The 21,470-nt window shown below is 39.5% G+C and overlaps 1 protein-coding gene across 3 annotated transcripts in view; it reads left to right on the plus strand.

The window, feature by feature from the left end:
* The window catches only part of slc8a1b (solute carrier family 8 member 1b), a 152,163-nt gene that overhangs the window by 19,659 nt on the left and 111,034 nt on the right, over positions 1-21,470 (plus strand). The window lies entirely within an intron of this gene.

Here is a 21,470-nt window from a genome sequence, read left to right on the forward strand (position 1 = left end):
ACCACGTTTCAGGAGGCCTTTTACCACAATGGTGATTTCGATCACAGCCAGCTGCTGTACTCTTCATCCTGACCCACTCACAGTGCGGGGAATTAGATCAAGCTGTCGGCCAAATGTTTGTACAATGCTGACCAGCCCTCTTTTTTAGTTTTTTTTTACATTTAATTGTGAAAACAATAGCTGTGAATACGTACTTCTGTGTTTCTTGCAACACTTTAACTCTATCATTACTGGACAGTAACTGGGAATATGATGCACTAATTTAGACGATAGAAGTGGTTGACTCGATGACAGTGTTGTAATCCTATTAGAAATTTTGAGGCTTGGGCTGCTAGATTATGGCAAAAATCATAATCAGATCCATGTGTGGGGGCTTAGCACACACACACACACAAGGAGTGGAGCAGACGAGAGACAGGTGAACTACTCAAGTTGAAGACAACTCGTTGTGTTACATAACACTGAAATTCAACCGTGGTGTTGTGTTGGAGATGCAGATCCTTAAACCAACAGTGAGGAAGAAAAGTATAAATAAGCAAAAATAATATGTAATTTGCTATGAGAAGAGCAAAAATCCCCTAGTCGCTAGGCTAAATTATCATCAGTTTTGACATGGATACATGCACACATGTAAATGTACACTTGTAAAACTGAATACACGCTCACTCTCCATATGGCAATGTTCTCATAATGAGAGGTGATATTGTTGTTTTTTCACAAACACTCAACTGGATGTTTTTTTCTGTAAAATGCTCAATATTGTGGGCTACTGGTCTATTTCTTTGGCTCTTCCTCTCACATACATATAACAGCTGTGTGTGTGTGTTCAGGATGCCGTCACAAATTAGTGTTTGCAGTTAAACCTTCCTGTTGTGGCCTGTAGGACTGTTGGGCTTATAGCTTGAGTGATAATACAATAAACTTCACAGCTTTCAGCAGTTGGCCTTTTTACTGTTTGGGCCATGTGCTAGTTTTTGGGATTTGTCAGCAGGCTTGACTTGGTTTAGATATGCACCAAGGGGGACAAGATGTAGAGCTCTGACTGATTTTTTTTCTGGCAGGCATCAGGTGTTAGTTGCAGTAGATTCCCTTGGAAACCACAAGTTTGCTTAGTGCTTGTTTCAAAATGTTCAGATTGTTTGTGAGGAAGACGGGTTGTAATGACATGAAACAAAGTGTGTTGTCATGATGAATGAAAGGGCGAGATGCTGTCTTAGTAACAGTATTCTAAAACCCTCTCCCTTTCTTCTGTTTTTGGTCAGATCTGAAGCAGATGTCTGCAGGGCTGGCCTTTTCAGCATGTGGCAGACATAGTTTCCATAGCTTAAGGCCCTTACAGCCAGGACTAAGTGGGTTTTAATAACACTTTGTCCAAATCAAATGATGGACTGTCCTTCCGGTTATCATGGTTACTGTGTGTGTATTCTTGTGTGTACATGTGTATGTTTCCTAGGGGAAAGACCCAGAGGATTGTGGAAAAGCATTCCAACTATATCTGCGTGTAGGGATAGGTCATTTTGTAACCAGAAAATCACGAGTTTGAATCCCACACAATGTCCTTCCACCATTTAGTCTCTAACTTCCCCTCTAAATCATCTCTGGTGATTTTTTAATATGATCTTTAATAGCTCAACATTTTAGCCATTACATAAATAATAACCTGATGTGTGATCTAAAAGAACCATGGCAGTATTTTTACATGTTTTCAGCCTACACACAGATACTGTAATGTTACTGCTGAACATTTTCTAAAGTTAGTTTTCTTTTTTCCTTTAAAAATTCAAACCCAGAAGACCACTAGCAAACAGAGTTCTGAAGATAATATGAATTGTGGTTGTTGTTGTTGTAGTTTCTGGAACAGATTCCCAAATATCACATGTTGGACACCAGAGAGGAGAACACAATTAACTTACTTATCTTATCTATATCTTAAAAATTATTATTATTATTTTTGAAGAACCTAATGGTTTGTAGTTGATGGGATAACAGGCAAAACTACAAGAATGGTTTTAAAGTCACACATTAGGCTATGGTAAATTTAGTATTTGCCTGCTTAAACACATTAGGCAGACAAGACAAGTCTGTTTGGGGAAATTCATCAAGGGGTTAGCTGAGCTGCTTGTTAGCTGCCAGCTATAAAAACTAGTTTTGGCTAGTAGAAAAATGCTGGGCGGTGTTTTCTCTTCTGGGTAAAGTTTCTCACCTTTTAATGTGATGTGAGTTAAACATAGCTACTATGGACATATGGCCATGAACTTGGTTGTGTTGTTGACAGAAACTGCAGACAGTAAACAAACCATATACCATTTAGGACAGATACACAGTGAAGAATATTCACTAAATAACCTGTCACATGCCATACAATTCATAGCTTAAACTAATTTTCAGTGCTTGTCCCAAGATAGGCTTTTTTAGAAAATATGCATTTTTATAGAAATACACAGGGCCCTGAGTATGTCCCTACAGGGAAAAGCAGAGGACGTTTTTGCTGCAGAAAAAAAGAAATGACAAAATAGCTGATCTAAATAGGACTGCCTCCAGGCTAATTCTACCCTCATTCTGTTTCTCTGATAAGAGAGAGGGAGGTATGTAGGGAGGGTACAGTTATAAACGAGTGCCATTGGAGGCAGTGATTGGAGGAGGAACATCAGAGAATGATAGAGTGGACAGAGAAGGAAGGGAGAAAGAGAAAAGTTTTAGACCTCTATAAGTTTTGGACATATTTCTTATTTACCGTCCCTTCTTTTTTCTCATTTTACCTCTTCTATCCCCTTTCATTTCTCTGTCCGTAAGAGGCCCCGTGCAATTTGTCTCCGAAATAGTTTGTGAGGGCTTGTCTGGTGGTTTCTTTGAAAGATGGAAAGGTGTATGTGTGGGAGAGGGAGAGAGAGAGAGGGAGAGCAGTAGGGAGAGCACACAAAACTCCACAGCACTCAGCTGTGTCAAATTATCTCTGTTTCAGTCTTCAATGAAGTATGTCACAGGAAATACAAGCTTGGTTCTGCATAGGGATGGGGATCGTTAATTTTTATTGATATTGATACCCTTATTGAGACTGCTTAACGATCCGATTCTTTATCGATACCACTATCGATACTTTACTATTATTTAGTGATGGTTATTTGGTAAGACCAGACCCAACATGCAGGCATAAGGTGTACAGGTGCACGGTATGAGGAAAATATTCAATGTGCAATAAACTTATATATTGAGATGACATATCACTTGCAATAAATATACATATATTGAAGTGTACATATTAACTGCCTGGTTGTTTTTAATTTAATATTTTAAATACAGCTAAATGCTGTTTCTAGAGCAGCAACATTAATGTTTACAACAGCAAAATGAGATACTGAGGACAGAGATGATTAAATTAACCATTTCTACATGTTTAACGTTACCTTACAGACAGGTATATTGAAAGGTATTGTCGTTTTACTTGCGAAGGTTTTACAAGTACTTACAGTAACGAGCGTAGCTGTCATCAACTAACGTTACAGTAGTTTGGAGCTAACTTAACACTCACCGTATTCCACCGCGACGGCGCCGCCTCTCGCTCTGCTGCCGCTGTGTGTGTGTGTGTGTGTGTGTAGGAGCCGACAGAAAGCAGGCAGAGACTGCCGCCTGATGATTTTCTTATCCATTGCGTTGCAAAATAAAACCGAATTGACGCTCGAGACATATGCGTTACATCATAGGACCCGTAAGTATCGATAAGCTCAGACCTTATTGATTTTCGGGTTTTGAGAAATTTTGGAACCGGGTCTCGATCCCCATCCCTAGTCCTGCACATTGCTGTGTGCACATTTTCATTTCAATGATTTCATGCTGCACATTTATCCAGCACTTGTCAGCCTTCCTGAAATGATGGCCCATTTTAGGCACAGAGCACAATGAGTGAAGTGAAAGTTAGTGCAATTACCTGCTTTATTTTTTGTCATTTGAAAACAATAACATTTAGCTCTAGAAACAACTAAAATTTGGGAAACTGAATTGGAAACAAGAAGTTTTATGGCTCAACGTTGCTAAGATTAATATTTTTGCAGTATAGTACTACTGCTCATACGTATCTACTACTACTACTACCATGATCTGATGATGATACTGCCAGCACCCTAAGTTGCTCTATTTTTATTATAGATGGTCCTGATGGAATTATCAGACCACTTAATATAAAATAGGACAGCGATCCAACTGTTGCATTAAAAGCATTTTTAGACAGGGAAGAGGACAGCCACATTCAAGTGTCACATTAGTTTGTAAAATGTACAATGAGCGCATGCTGTTCATTAGTTATGATTGAAGTAGTGTCTTAAGCCCTCGTTCCACACAAAGAAATACATTAAGTAAAACACAGCAGGTTGATGCACACATATAGAAATACACATGCATACTGACATGGGTACTTGCACGCTACATGTACTTTATATATACACACACTAGTTGTGCACACACTCACACAGAAACACATCGCAAACCAGAACACACCTGCACTTGTTTTGCTGTAGCTTTTTTTTTTTTTTTTTACTTGTACTCAGTCACTTTTTGACCCTGTTAGGTAGTAAATACATGGATCACACAGAGACAAACACACACACACACTCACACAGAACCAATTATGCAATTTCCATAAACAGGCAGCCAGTGGAGAAACATGGTACAGTTGGGAATCAAATTAGTCTCCCTCCTACACACATACACACACAGAGCAGACTGGGTCTCTACACTCCAATAACCAGCATAGATTGGCCTTTTGAGATACATGCTTAGAAGCTGTAGGAATCTGGGATCTGTGTACTTGGTGTATGTGCATCATACCTACTTTTGCATAATGAGTGTAAGCGTGTGCTTTTTATAGTGGATTTTGATATGATTTAACTCAAATATTGCATTTTTCTTGAGTTCAGGGTTAATTTAAATCAGGTTAAAGTCTTAACAAAACTTAACATTTACAGTGGAAGTCCTGTATTGCTTGTGGTAGCCTTCATTGCGTTGTTGGGAAAATTTATGAACTTGAGAAATTAGCTGTAGCTCAAGAAAATGATCAAACTTTCAATATGAGAATATGAAAAAATGTCTCTGTATGATGATTTCACAGATTATTTACTAACATACATACAACATTACAGAACTGCTTTTGGTGGGAAATACTTTTTCCTAATCTGTTACAAGTATTAAGAATAAACAAGAATTAAATAAAATTTGAGTGTTAAGAGTATCCAGTATTTACATTATTATGTGTTGACATTCTTTAAAAAAATATTGTACAGTATTAGTTTAATTAATTAGAATTTCTGTTTAAAGTAGATCAACACTGCTATGTAGAGTCAGGCTTTTGTTAACTGACAGACCAACTGTCACCTAAGTCTGGGTTATGCTCAAAACTAAGTAGATTGTATGACACATACTGTCTGTCTAACCCACTTTTAACATTACCAAAAACAACTTGTTCACAATTCAATTCACAATTAATATACTTAACTTACATGTGCATTTATAAGGGCATGGTGACAAAAGATGAACAGAGACACTTTTTATGGCACCACACGATGCAAATGAATGGTTTTTACCTCTTTGCTACCACTTGTTGCCCTGTAACATTAGCTGTCACTGGCTGATAAATGTTATAAATATTACTTGCTTGTACTTCACCCTGCACCATATCAGTGTTTCTTTTTTCACCTTGTTTTTCAGCCACATCACAATAATTTCTTTTTAAAGTAACTTTGGACACTCAGCTGCTGTGACATTTTGCGACGCCACTGCGATTGCTAAAACCAGCTAGACAATGATGTGGTCTACATGTATATAATATAATATAATTAGTATATAATAATATGCATGCCTGTAGGCATACACAGAGGAACAAAAGATCACTTGAGCCAACACACTTCTGTCCAGACACACATGCACATACACCCAAATACTCCTTCACACATTCATATCAGTGAGGCATTAGATGGTAATGAGGCTTGATGAAGTTGTAGTTTACAGGAGTGCACACACACATACACACTCCGTCCTTCTAGCATTAGTAAAAACACTGAATTAATTAGCAGAGAAAGATAACAAGTGTTGTGGGAGAGCCACATCTATAAAGGACAGATGATTAAAACTGTGTGAGTGGGTCTGTGTGTGTATGTGTTTTGCATTGATTTGCATTTGTTTTAATAAATTCTTCTGTGGCATTGAACAATGAAGCAAACTGTAAAATTATATCTGCATGAAGCTTTTCCTGCTATATTTACCCACAACATATTTTAAGCATTAATCCGTTGTTACAGCATGTCTGCAGAATCATCTACAATTTTCATGTCATAGTTTTGCTCCTGCAAACTGAAATCCAATTTGGAGCATGAAATAGTGATCTATGGTACACTACTAGGTGAACAGAGCTACATTATATTAACTGGCTAGTTAACAAAAAAATTAATTACTAGCTATACACTCCTTCATATTACATAATTAAAGCAACAACTACTTGCGGTAACGACACGTGGGGTGCAAAACGAAGGGTCAATCTGTTTGTCTCTCTCACTCAATAAATACAGCCTTCCTAAAAAGACTGCATTAAGGGATTAGGTTGAAGTGTTGCATCAGGTGTGGTGACATAGTGCTGCGCACATGCATCTGCTTCACTCAACCCTAAATTGATTCATCACACTAGACGCAACAGCACCACACATGCCTCTACATGTAACCAGAAATATTTTTTAAATGGTAGGTGTAGTGTGTGTTTGCTCGACAGTGCAACGCACCTGACCATTGTAGCTTCACTCAACACCATACCAGGGGTTGCGTTAAACGAATATTCTTCATCATTGACAGTTTTTTTCTTGACAATGACGGCAAACTGAAGGCTGTCCGTCATTTTGACAGATTACGACTAAGGGCAATCTACTGTAATGTTAAGTAAATAACAACATTGTTAGTAACCACATGTAGACCACCTGTAGTACACACCCTCATATACCCTTATATATTAATTAGGTATTGTCTAGTAGTCATAGTAGGCTATGGCTAAATAGCCAAACTAATGGAAAAAGTCAAGGCATCTCAGTGTCCGAGTTTCTTTAGAAAGCCACTAATTGTGTTGTGGTTAATAAATGAGGTGAAAAAAGAGGGATTGATGAATTGGAGGTTGAAGGACAAGCAAGTTATACTAAAAACCTTTATCAGCCAGCGGCAGCTAATTTTACAGGGGAAGTAAGTGGCAGCAAGGAAGTAAAAATTATTAATCTGCTTTGTGTGGTCGGCATGACATTATTAATGCATAACCTAGAGGTTGTGTGTATTAAATGTTATTGTAATCGAGTTGTTTTTGAAAATGAAATGCTATAGGCTATATCAGCGACTTTCCCGGTGCACTGTGCTGATTACGACACATCACCACTGTTACAAAGGACAGAAATCCACATAGTGCAATGCTTACTAGAAAAGAGTGTTTACCATGAAGACACCCGTCAGAGTTTAGTCGAGAGCTGGAGGCAGGACAAAATCTGACGGGGGCGGATGCTCTTAATTCTCTATTCAGGAAAAACTATGTCTAATTATCATTTAAAATTTTTATTTAAATGATGGGTAATAATAGATTTACCTTATAAGACACCTTATCTGTCAATATGATAGACAATGAGAAAGTCTAATGTTACCGCTGCAACACACGTGAATAATTTAGTTAATTCAGGTAAAGTGTTTTTAGGGATGTCACGATACCAGACATTTTGTAGTCAATACCAGTACAAGTGAAAATGTACTTCAACATATACTTTAACATTACAAAAAACAACTAACAGATGTGAAAGTTGTGAGTGGATGTCCAGGACAGATGGGAGCTGGTTTGATTTCAATATTCATAAATGAGCAAGCTATTGAAATTACAACATTGCAATGTGCATAATTAATAAATTAGTTTTCTCAGACATTCAGTACTTTGCGCATCATTGTTTCAAAATGATGGTGACATACACAGTACAAGTGTAGGCTATAAGTGTTATTTGCACAGTACAAATATTTTAATAAAAATACCAAGTCAAAAACTCTGTCAGTAGCATCCTGTTACTGCTTTGCATGACTTATGAGACCCAATCAGAGCGCCAAACATGAGCGTCTGCGTCATCGTCCTCCGTTTTTGCCCATCCGCACTAAAACGCCATCCGGAGTATCAAAACGTAAAATGAGGTCGGTGGCATTTTCAATCTTCGTTTTCGTCTGGATGCGACGTGCAAACATAGCAAAAAGTCTCCGTTTTAAAACGAAAACGCAGTGGTGTGGATGGGGCCTAAATTAGCTACTGTCATGTTTTCAAAATTTTGGGTTCGACTTGTTACCAAAGTATCGGTTCTTGTGACAAGTGTTGGACGTAGAGTAGGTGTGGCACGCTGACATGTTAACGTTACATGTAACTGTGTAACCACTGTAAGTCTATGGAAACTGCATGTAACAGCAGAGGTTGTCAGGGGCTAGTTAGGCATTTGAGCTACTAGTGTGCATGAATATTAATGTGTTCCACCCCTCATACTCTCTTGGCAGGGGACCCACACCTGTTACTTTGTGTGTACTGTATGTTGTGTGTTTGCACGAGCATGTATTGATGTGCATGTATTTGACTGAGAGCATGAAAGCAGCTGTTACTGCTTAAATGATGCACAGATTACTTTAGTAGTCAATTGACAGCTATAATCCTGCTGATTAAATTATAACTTTAGTATAGTAATATTTCCTGGTGACAAATGTTTGGAGGCTCTTGCTTTGGTCAGAATTTACAAACTTCTGTGGATGACATAAATATTGATAACACATTAATGAACAGATCAAAAAAATCAATAGATCAAATTGATAAGGAAAATAACAGCTGCAGTCGTGTAGGAGCAAGAGCTAAAGAGGAGGTGGAGCAAACATTGTAGTTGCATGTGAGAGAGGAAAGAAAGACTGACATCATGTCTTGGCATTTTCTCACCAAGCTTTTATCTCAGGCAGCCTGCCACAATTTTTCTCATGAAGGAGAGTGCAATCAATGTTTCAAATTCCCTTGTGAAGATCATTAACTAGTTGTTTGTGTGCTTTTTCTGTGTATAATGCACTAATTTGGTGCCGGCTCAAACAGAAAAAGATGGATTTATCCTTCATTTTAAATGGACACTTTGGCACTGAAATGTGGCGTTTTCAGTTGTACCACACGGTTAGACGTATGAGTGTGCCCATTTGCCTAATCAGTGTTTTTAACTACGGGGAGAGAAAAAAAGGAAAAGGGAAAGAAGGGAAGAGGAGGGAGGGCAGGTCAGCAGCTTGACAAATGAGCCCTAACCAGCTGCCTCCACAAAACACCATCACCTTGACAACCGCTGGGATGGAGAGCGAGGGAGAAAAAGAGAGACTGAGGAAGGAACAGATGGAGAAGGGACACGGCACGAGAGAGTGATAAAAGACATGACAGTGAAAAAAGGGGAAAGAGAGGGGTCTGGGGTAGAAGGATAGAGGGAGGAGAGGAATATGTAGACTGAGAAGTCAGATGGGAAACTATATCTTATTGCTGCCAGATGTGTCCTCTGATGTTAATTGTATGTACGTTCTGATTTTGATCCATCAGTTGCGAAAAAAAAAGGGCATGAATCATTTGAGATGCTTATTACTGCTGATCAACTACTTGATGCACTGTTAAAAGTAATTCCAGATGATATTTTCTTATCAATGAAGGTCTAGGCAGTTATTATGAGTAAAATGCAAAGGAAAAGATGTCACAATACCACCCACACTCTTTGATTTACAGGTGATTTCTGGGAAAAGCAGAGCAAAAACATTAAACAGACGTCCTTCGAACTTGTTTGCCATCCCTCTGGCCAAGACAACGCTCACTCATTTCACTGTCACAGCTGCTTGAAGAAAGGGTTATCCCGTTATACAGCCACACCCATTTCTCAGTGATGGCTCAGTTTACAATTCCTCCACACAGCTGAGGAATTCAAGTGAGAAAAGTACAGGCTGTTGAACCAGCTGAGGGGCTATATTCCTTTTATTTCTGACATCTGATTTTGTAGCTGGGAGCTGTGGATCTTGCTTACAGAGAGGAAGGTGGGACTGCCGGAAACAAAGCAGCGGGTATAAATCTCTGGCAGGTTTTCAAAGGGAGGACAAAAGGCTGATAGGTCTGCGTATGTTCACACAAACATGCACTGTATGTCAGTGCTGTTTTCAAGTCAAGGCTTCTATTGTGTAAAGCCAAAAGATAAGGGCTCTATCTCATATCAGACAATGTCTTAAAGGATTATTCCTTTAAACAATGCAGCAAGTGGACTCTTGCTGTGAGTAGCAAATTTCAAGGATTGACTCTGCTTTGCTTCACGTTACGGGACCAGAATCAGCGATTACTTGACTTGGTGCAGTATTCAGTCTTGCAGGGATTTTTTTTATTAACTTGTTTATTGTTGGGCTTTAACCACAAGGTTATAAATCCAATCATTAGACCAAATAACATCTATATAGGAATCTTTTATTGACAAATACTAAGTCTTGAGTTAAAAATTAACAGCTGTAATTCTCTTCAAATGTATCCACAAAATTAACCAAGTGCAACTCCTCTTTCACCTTCAGTACATTGTTGATTAAGTGTAATTTGATGGTGATTATGATGATGATGATGATGAGGGATACATGAGCCAGATTCAAACCTGTGGCATCTCCACATCTATGGTGCAGCTCTTTGCTCTGTGCTTATCTACAAGGGAAGCGCCTTAATATGAGCGCTGTTGTATTCCCTGGTCTGCCTGTCTGCCCTAAGTCGTTTTAATGGATGACTATGAGGAGGCTAATACTATTATGCTGATGTTAATTTTCTGGCGAGCTGGGACTGTTATATTACAACTGAATCTCACCAGGTTATTTATCCTCCACGTTAGTCACAGAGACACTACAGAGGCAGGACGACAGCCAAATATGTGTCTGTGTGAGTGTGTGAATATGAAATTGGCAGGTCAAATGAAACAGATGTATCATTGTTTATGCCATGGGTTGTTTCAATGGAATGTGTTAAATTTCTTGTGTAAAGAATACTGCTACCTGAAACCTGATATGTTGTTGGGTGCCTTGAGACTCAGCTCAGACTCTGTTCTTGGGGAAAGCTTGTTGGCTCCATCTTGGGGATCTGGTTGTGTTCGAGTTTGGTTATTTTTGGGTTATGATGTCGTTTATGTGTCATGTGTTTCAAGCAAGACACACAATGGCCAGTGGGAAAACGGAAAACTGAGAGAATGTAGCCTGTTTCTTGCTAAAGGGGAGCTTCTCAAAATCCCCAGTCATTTGCTGTTTTCCCATTACCAGTACCAGCTCAACTCGCCTCGACTCGACTCGACTCAGTTTCAGCTCGCCGTCCTCTGTTTTCCATTGCATATAGTACCCCTCAATGTAGCTGGTCATCATAGCAACGCTACACTCAACTGCTGCAACGTAATGTTCAATGCGACACACACACCAGCGACCCACATACAGCTGTCTCTTGATTTAAGTTAAACGTTTCAACATACTCAGAATGTAAAGACAGATAAGCGGTATGAAAACATTACATCTGTGCCATTGTTGCTGCAGCGGTCTGTGTGACAGTGGGACCAGAGGGCTCTGTGAGCAGGCGGCTGGCTGCCGTCACAAGCTCCTCCCATGGGTTGGCGTAGGCATCCCCTGTCAAAACTTCACATAAGGCGAGTAGAGTCGAGGTGAGTCGAGCTGGTACCATGCAGTGGAAATGGGGCTATTCAGGACTGTCAATTTCAGAAGAAAAAAGTTCAGGATTTACCAGCCGTGTTTGTCTGGACAATATTAGGAAAAAAAACAAAGTTAAGTTACTTCATTCAAAAGATAAAGCAAAGGGATTATTATTAAATGATGTGAAAAACTCTCTCTGTGCCCAAAACAGGCACATATCTTTCTCATTACTGAAGTAATAACAAAAAAATCAGATTAGGTCAGGTCAGGCCTGAGATTTGGCAGTATGATAAAGTAAGTTTGGTCGAGTCAGCTGAAGGCTGAGTTCACGTCTTAGCTTTATACTGCTGGTGTGTTTGTGTGTGTGTGTGTGTGTGTTATGGCTTGAAAGAGTGAGGTAAACCACATTGTAGTCAGGAATATAATTCAGGAAGACTTTATTTTCTATAACAAACTGTAGTGTGTGTCTGTGTGTGTTCATGCATGTTTTCAATTTGTCTATTAACACCTGCTCCGCATGCAGAACACACATTGGCTTTACTAGTTGTTTTTTTTCTCTCTCTCTTTTTTTTCTCAGCATGCCGTTCTATTAGTGCAGTGTTGCTGTGGGTAACCGCAGCAATGGCTGGTGCAGTATGCTGTCAAACGCTGCCAGTTGTAGTAAAAGCTCAGACCATTTCATGCTCTGCTGGGCCTCTCTTTCTATCTCCCTCTTTTTCTCTGCTGCTTATAGTACTGCACTGAAAGAGTGAAGAAGAGAAAAGGAAGGAGAGAGAGAAATCAATGAATGTAAAGAAAAAGTGGGTTGTGGAGCATTGAGAGCGAGATGGAAGAAATGTAAGGAGAGAGCAGAGACTAACAAGGGAAAAAGAGACAAAGATAAGCCAGAGGCCGAGAGAGAAACAGAGGCAGAAACAAATACATTTCAACTAAACCAGAGAGCCAAAACATATTGTTCTGTATTTTCTAAGACCAAACCCAAGCCTTTCAACACAGTTCTCCTCTCTCCTTCTTATTTTGGTCCCACTCCTGCCTATATCTCTCCATCAACAGTCTCTTGCGCTGTCTATTAAATGCATTCATCTTTAGTCTAAATAGACATGAATTTATAATTGTCTAATTATTTAAAATACCACTCTAAACAAATGAGACCATGATGAAGACGGTGATGTTTCCTATTAACCAAGATGCTTCTTACATTTAAGATGTCACCACAGAGCAGCATCAAAAATATTTTTCAGGCACCTTGGAGCTTATTATTTGCTCTAGATAATTATGCTAATGTCTGAACAAATAATTTGGATTTAACTTTACATAGCACTAGCGTGACTCTAGGGATGGTCATTCGGTCGGGCCACCATTTTGGTCCATTCTTTTCTTTCACTGTGATGAACAGTGATGTCAGATTGCAGTGAGATAAAATGAGCACCAGTAAATCTGCTACAATATAATCCCACACGACATCTGATGGATTGGGACTCTTAGCTGGAATTCTGCTCTGTATGTCTTTGTATGCTGGCCTCACTTTTTCTATGAAGATTTTTAACTCATAAGGTATCTGGAAACACTTCTCATCTGTCTCTGTGAATGTCTCTTTTTTTTCTTTTCCTCCACCGCCCCCTTCATGCACCCTGTGTGACCATTTAATATTTACAGCACGTTAACATAGCCAGCATAGTTTTGGTCTGTTAGTAACAAGGGGAACTTTTCCAAAAAAGGATGATGCTATGTTCGGCTACGTTGGACTAATGCTGGTACAGATGGTAGATGCTGTGAAGTCCAGTGTTTGACTGGAGACTTGATAGATTGACCTGTAGATCAAGATGTATGTGAGACGAAAGTAAAAGTACTGGATTAGCCACTTGTTAGCACTTACAGAGGGTAGGTAGAAAGGTTGACATGTATTCAAAGTCCTTTTAAGGTAAGTTGAAAGGAAATTGCATCAACACATTTAAAGTAATAAACTAAAACAGACGCTGTGGAAAAGTACAGATAAACAAGCAGTTGTCTACCGATATTCCCCGAAATTCAGGACATACAATTTGGCATTTTCAGTCTTTGTTGGTGGTTGATGATTTGTTTGATTCCTGGCATGAGTGTTAAGAAAAAAAACCTGGATGGGAAGGTAAATGATGACACCATGATAAAAAGTGTTGCTAGTGGCCTAAAGGTTTAGAGGAGTGGCATTGTATTTGGAAGATTGCCAGGTCAAATCCTCAAATGAGCTGGGGTAATGTGGGTGGAAGAGTTGTCATCTATTGGTGAAGTGCCCTTTTAGTAATTAATCACCCATGTGGAGCAGCAGAGGCCTGCATTTGTCCTGGGCCGCTCCACATGTGAATTTGCAAGAATGTAAATTAGGTAGTTGTTGGGGGAAAAGCAACGGTGTCCTGCTTGTCCCTGAATACACAAAGTTGAGGAAATCTGTTAAGAGAATCTTCTAGTACACTTATTTTATGTATATATATGTTTTTCTTTTCTCAAACATGCATAATGAGTGCAGTGCTGTACATTTCAGATTTTCTCTCATTGCACTCATTGAACTAAGCCTCTTTGTCTCTGATTTCACTCAGGCTGCTGAGGGAATATTCTGTTAATGAGAGCAGCAGAGAAATACACAGCATGGCTAATGAGCTACAGGCTTGTGGAAAGTGAGGCAAAAAAGTCTGCACACTCGAAACTAATAGAAAACATTGTATGTGGATATTAGTCATACCAACAGTTTCAACACTGTGACAGTTGAACCTTAGATTCTTTAGCTAGTCATTTACATTTTTCTCACTCAAGTAGATGATAATTTATGTCACCGAACTGATAATAATGAACTGGTCACGTGGAGGTCTTGTGAATTATTTGTAAGCTGTAATCTGGTGTAAACCTTTTCCTGGATCAAACTTTTGTAAGAGTTTGTTTAAGAAAGGGATCTGTGTGGAGCTGAAAATTGTTGAAGTTACTTTTTGATAATACAGCATGTTGTTCAATGCAAAGCTGGATATTCTGACTTGGTATTTTGTATGCAAATCTCATCAAGTCCACATTCTGACACACATGGGTTTCAGTGATAAATCTCAGTGTAGATTTTCTGGCATTTCCACTTGTGATCCAGTGTTGCACCTAGTCCACATTACAATGATAAGAAAGCCCATCTGTGATAATATGACTGTGGATACATTACTTGGAAGGTTTCAAATCTAGACAAATCCAGAAAACAAAGCAAAGGTAGCAAAGTGAAATAGGATGTCTGAGGACCAACTGTGGGGTGAGTTGAGAGCTATAATAACTTAAACTGATTTGTGGTGCTTAGTGGCCCAAATCACTGCAATGTAGTGAGTCCTGCCTTGAGCTTTGCTGGGATATGTGATAGCAGTCACAATGGGGATAGTGACACACACACACTCACAGCTCCTCTGATTTCTGCATTGCTTGCTGCATGAAGCGAAAGGATACACACAACAAGTGCAATACGCTGCATAGTGAAGAACACACACACACACACACACACACACACACACACACTCTCTCTCTCTTGCTGCAGCAGAGTGTAAGGTAATCTGTATGAGCTCCAATGTGCAGAATCCCTGGCTTACAGAGATCTGATACCAATTCATCTGTCTCTCTTTTTCATCTGGTTCTCTCTCTGTGTATCTCTGTAGAGTTCAAAGCTGCAAATATATTACATCCACATGCTGCCTCAATGAAAGAGGCTGATCAGGAGAATCCAGGCTCTGATCTTTGATTGATTTTACCTATTAAATCCACTTCAGTCATGACCAGGGATTTAGATGAAGGGGAGGATGCAGTTTAGAGATTATAAAGCTGCAGGAAACCAAAATCTGTGTTTTCTTATCCTATTGTGTCGTACCTTTTCAGGTTTAAAACCCATGTTCGCAATTGATGCAAAGCGCTATTTCCACCCCTGTAACAGGGTCTGCATGGTCTGCATGTGTGTAAAAACCACCAGCACTCTTTTGGTTTGGCAGAAATGGCACTACACATCAATCGTGGATTGCGGTTCTAAGAAGCAATATTTCTCAATTGTGGAAAAGCCTTGTCATGCCACTAGATGAATTTTCCATGCAATCTATGATGACTAGATGCCCCAGTTTGCTGGGGACAATGTCTAGATTTGGTGCTTAGTCACCAGGCTCGGACAGTGCATAGTAATACACAGATCAGTCACAGTGTCCTTTCTGTCTCTCCTGTGTCCCTAAACTTCCACAGTCAGTCACCCATTAACATCTTAGCCTATGTAGCACAGTAACGTACGTTGATTTCACATTGATGAAGCATTTAAATTTGAACTTTTAATTGAACACAAAAAAATATGTGGGCAAACTTCAAACCTGCACCCCCCCCCCCCCCCCCCCCTCCTTGTTGTAAAGGCATGTAGGTGTACAGGAGCTTTTTTTTCCAAATTACCAGCGGCCATGTGTGACTCAGATTCCGGTCTCTCTCCTTTCTCTCTCTCCCACTGCACACAACAACACAATCTGGCTGCTGCAGGCGCCAGGCTACCAGTGACTTTATCCCAAAAAAATTAAAAGGGTGAAATGGTGAAATGCCATAATGTAGGTTCCAATCAAATAAACTGCTGCTGTGAAAAGATTGTAAAGTGTTCATTCTTTTATAAGAGGTGAGTGATGGTGTGTGTGTGTGTGTGTGTGTGTGTGTGTGTGTGTGTTTGTTTGTGTGTTTGTTTGTTTGTTTGAGAGTGAGTGAGGGTTGAAGGAGCCAAAGAAATCAGTGGATTCAATGGAAACGTCTGGTGACCTCACTTACACTCTGGCTCAACAGATGTGCTGTGATACACCCGCCACTGGACTACTGCTTCCTTCCACTCTGCCTTCCGTTTTTCCCAGAAGCTGTGACTTTGACAAAAAACCTTTATTGCCCGTAAAGTAATCATCCACACGCAAACTATCTACAAGACTGGAAACGGGGTGGCAGCAAGCCTGGCTGTGTCTGAGGTAACAAAATCCACCAGCACATATCAGCACCTTTAGAGCTCACTAATCAACATATTATTTCTCATTTATTTAATACACACAAAGAAAAGTACAACAACATGTGTTGGTTTTAACAGGGGTTATTTGCGGGACTATTTCTTGGCCTGTATTTACTAAAGCAGACAAGTGAGTGGTATTAATCTTTTCATCTAACGAAAAAATTTAGCAAATTTGTTGAATTGTTTGTTGAATTGTGAGGAGTAAAGCTCATACTCCTCACAATTCAACAAACAATTCAACAAATTTGCAAAATTTTTTACGAGTACAAGGATAAAGAGAGCACACTAACACAGGCACATAGAAATTATTATTATACCACTTGAAGACCTCTTGGCCACAGCATCGTGTGTCACATCTGTGCGTTATGATGTGGCACTGACAGCGTTTTTCTGTCATTGCTGTTACCCTCAAGCTGGTCTGCAAACTGCAAAGTGCACAAAACCCTGTAGAGAGATTTTGTGTGTATACGAGTGTGTGAATGTGTACAAACAAGAGAGATACTGGCTGTAGCTATGTTTAACTTTCTGTAACTAACTAGCTTCTAGCTAAAGTTCGCTGGAAGTAAACATCTCCACATACTTATTGTGCATCGTGCACAGAGAGGAAAAGTGGGAAACAGTTAAATCAATTAACAATGAACTACCCGCTTTAACACTGACAGAATTTATGTGAGAGAAAGACATTTAGCATGTAACATGATTGTGGATAAATGGTCTATGCACATATACAGGAAGCATGTGTGTGTTCTTATGTGTTGCGTACAGTGTGTTTGTGTATGTATTGGAAGGTAACTGTACTTCCAACTGTATATGTATAATGCACGAGTGCTAATGTTATGCAACAGATAAATAGAACATCATTCTTTATGTCAGTTTGGGTCCTGTGGGATCCGACCCCACTGAGTTCTCCCGCGATCCCAGGAATAAGAGTATAATTCGGGAATTTCAGCTGGGAATTCCCTTACTGCCTTTCCCGACCTGGTATGTGATAGTAGACATTAAGCGGAGGGATTTTGTATGTGCACATATGTGAGCTCTACCTCCATGTTCTCATATATCACTGAGCTGTCATAGGCTAGCCGTTGTGTGGTTACCAAAGGAATTGAACCCAGTTTTAAGGTTGATGGTTTATCATTTGTCATCTGTGAGATGTGTGTGTGGTCCTACATCTGGATGCAGAACCCCTGCAGTGATTCTGGGTGTTACAGTAGAGGAGTTTTATTTTGAATATGGTGGCAGCACGGTAGCACACGCTGATCCATGTTAGCAAGATATTAAGTACAGTATCTTAATTGAGTCGTAACTTTATAAAAACAAACAAAATGATCTGCCAGTGGGGAGTAATTGCTTGTTTATAAAACAAATCACCGAGTTTCATATCATGTTTTTTGTGATCATGTTGGAAAAACTAAATAAATCAAGCTTAATGAAAGACTTTTTCTCTAGAGACAGCTAAAAGGAGACTTTATCTCGAGAGATTTTGTATTTTCTCCTCTATTTTAAGTAACATTTAATGCATCAGAAAACCAGTAGACCCTACATGGACCTGCATAGCCGCTGCTCTGAAGGCTATGAATACTTTTTTCTAGAGAATGATTACAAATGATTTGCTTGCTAAAAATGGAGACCAACTAGAAGAAAACTTAAGCCACTTCTGTCTAGACCAACCTGTAAAACTTAAGACTTACTATTAGAGACAAGACACTAAAGACTGATTCTACTTATTCTAGTTTTACAGCTAGTAACTACAATGGATTAAAATCTTTCTTGACAAATTAACCACTAGAAATGTGTATCTACTTATTTTCTTCCTACAAGGTTTTCACTCTAGACTTAAATGTACTTAACTGTTACATGACAATTTCTGTTGCAGGAAATATATGATTTTTTATGATGGAAATGTAAAGATAGACCTTCAGCTTATTGTTTTTTATAGGGTTCATCCATCTATGTGTATGTATTCATAATGCTTCCTATCTCTTGTTTTCCTCTCCCTGTGCTTCCTTTATAGAGAGGAACAAGTGGATGTCTTTAAGTTTGTTGAGGCTAAATGCTGGTCTTTAATGACATGAATGGTGACTGATGCAGATCAGATGCTTAAAGGTTAGCTGGGGGCAGCTAACCTGATTAAGAGGAATGAGGTTCTAAACCTTTAAGTTTATAGTGAGGTCACAGATAATAAATAGATGGATTGACAAGTAAAGAATTGTAGGAGAAGCTGCTGACAATTGATACGATTCAAAATCATTTTAAAAGGCATCTTTTTCATATGGCACAAATTACAAAACTCTCTGTTCTTTTTGTCAGGGTGGAAAACCCCCGAAATGGCAATAAGATCATAACCAAAACCCTTCATGGAAATGCAGGCGAATAAAATTCTTTTAGCGTTAGCATTTCCTTAAGGCAGGAAAAACCCACCATACCTATTATATAATGAAAGGAAACTCTGGGATAATTGATTGCCTTTGGAGAAAAATTGGACGTTAAAGATGAATATACAAAATGTGGCAACTAAAACTACCTTACACGCTTAACATGTCAGCTATGCAGAGTAATAAAAAAACAAGGATAATATCACTAATTTGATATGTCATTGTGGCATATCAACCTCAATACAGAGAGGAAAACAGGCAGCTGTCAGAAAATAAGCAATAGAGAAGTGGAGCAGTTGGCAAAACATGTTGAACAAAAAGGAAAGAGTAGAGCGAGAGAGAGAGAGAGAGAGAGAGGCAAATAAATCTACTCTCCCATCTATCAGCAATGGCAGGTTGTCTATATGTTGGAGGACTGAGCTATCCCACAATGCTCTGGTGGCCCTGCTGCCTGTTTCCTTGGTGACAAGCATCTCCTTGGCGAGCAATGAACGGACTGTCGGGGAGGAGATGCCCCCAGTACGTGTGTGTATATGTGCGTGTCTGTGTAAGATCTATGACTTCACATACTGACAGTGAGGAATGCCCTCATGCCTGCTTCATACTTCATGCGCTCACACAGACAGACACACGTTTTTGTCACTTGTGGGGACCTTGTGTTGATTTACACTGATGTCCTGGAGGCTTTCCCTACCCTTAACTGTAACTGGTACCTGCCTATATCCTATGTCAACAACTGAAATCACAGGTGGGGTATGATTCTAATCCAACACGTCTTTTTGTCAAATTCAGTGAATATCTCCTCACCATACGCTAGCTGTCTGTTGTGTGTGTGCTAAAAAAAAAACTGGTGTGTTGTACCAGAGACGTTTTAAGAGGAGACACGCCACTTTAAGAATCCTCAATACCACTTTATAGGAAGCCTGTAATGCCAAAGATGGTGGTTATCCCGTCCCTCCTGCTAGAAAGCCAGTCGTTTGCTTTTACAGACGACGTGGGAAAAATATTAAGCCAATCGTGTGGTTTCACTGAAGTCAGGGTCTCCTACGCATGCGTCACAACTACCACACATGCGTAGTAGGAGTATAATCAGTGGGGAAAAACACTCTTTAAACCTTATTTTGGGGCAAAGTCATCAAACCATTTTAACATTTTTTATCTGATTTTACTGCTGATTCTAAACATGCAGTTTTGATGTCCCAGTGACCACTGATAGATAACCCAGATATGCTTTTGTTGTGATGTTAGCTATTGCATGAGAGTTGTGAGTATCTCTGTCTGGTGCTGGTGTACTGACTCTGGGAAACTGTCTTGTCCTCTCTGCATGTTAGCTTTACAGCAGCAACTGTAGCAACAGTTTGCAAACCTACAAACTAGCGTCAGAGTGTCTCTGTTTGCTCTATATCACAGTATTTTTCATGGTATTGGATTTATCCAGAATTGCATACCACACTTTTAAATGTAGGCTATTGTGAATGATTGGAGTTAAGGTCTTTAGGGAAATATTTCAGCCGGCGGGGCGTGTCGATGTCTGAGTTAGATTAACAACAGCTGGCAGGCTACCAGAGTGCCGGTGTTACATCATAGGGAACAGAGACAATGTTAACAAACATGCGCTTCAGCTTACATGTCATGGTAACCTGTTGTTGGTGAGTATTGAAGAGTAAGGACCACACCTGCATTTAGGCAAACCGGACCGAAGTGAGATTTGCAGATAAGTTTACATGCTGTTTAATGTGCTACAGCTGAGCAGCTAATTAGCTATAGTCTAACTGATATTTGCAGCAGACTTTTCCCCAGTGAATTTTTGTTTGGTCGCGCAACAAACAAAGGTGCAGGACAAGACGTGTGTTTGTGAGTTAATTAAGAATGATCCTTTAGCAAGACCGCTAATGTGGGTTGTTGTTCAAAGTTTGTGGCTCTGCTGTGTAGCAGGCTGCTGTGTGGCTCGGTCTGACAGTGTGCTCTGCCTATGATAGAACAGTGACGTTGCTGCTTTATGCAAGTTTTGATTGACTATATTGAAATATATGGTCTCCATAAATGTACACTGATATGGACTAATTGTCAGTCGAATGAATGCAAAAGTAGGGGATGCCATAATGAAACAAAATTTGGTTTCTGACTTTTTTCTCAAATGAGAAGGCAGGACAAGAGATTTACAGAGCTGAAAGGAATGCTGTAGCAGACAAAAAATTAAATTTAATTTCAGGTGGACGTCAACCCTAAAATCAGTAGCCTACTTTAAGAATTGTTTGACGACTAGGAGGCAGTGCAAAGATTTGTAATTGGCATACTGTCAGCAGATTAATTTGGTGTGACGAGAGCTAGCAAACAGTAGCCTATTTAGTAGGGCTGACCCCGAATAGTCGAAGATTCATGCTTCGACGGGCGGA

This window comes from Micropterus salmoides, unplaced genomic scaffold (assembly GCF_014851395.1).
Source record: "Micropterus salmoides isolate LMB-PRFRI ecotype aquatic unplaced genomic scaffold, ASM1485139v1 Ms_hic_scaffold_22, whole genome shotgun sequence".
Lineage (NCBI taxonomy): Eukaryota > Metazoa > Chordata > Actinopteri > Centrarchiformes > Centrarchidae > Micropterus > Micropterus salmoides.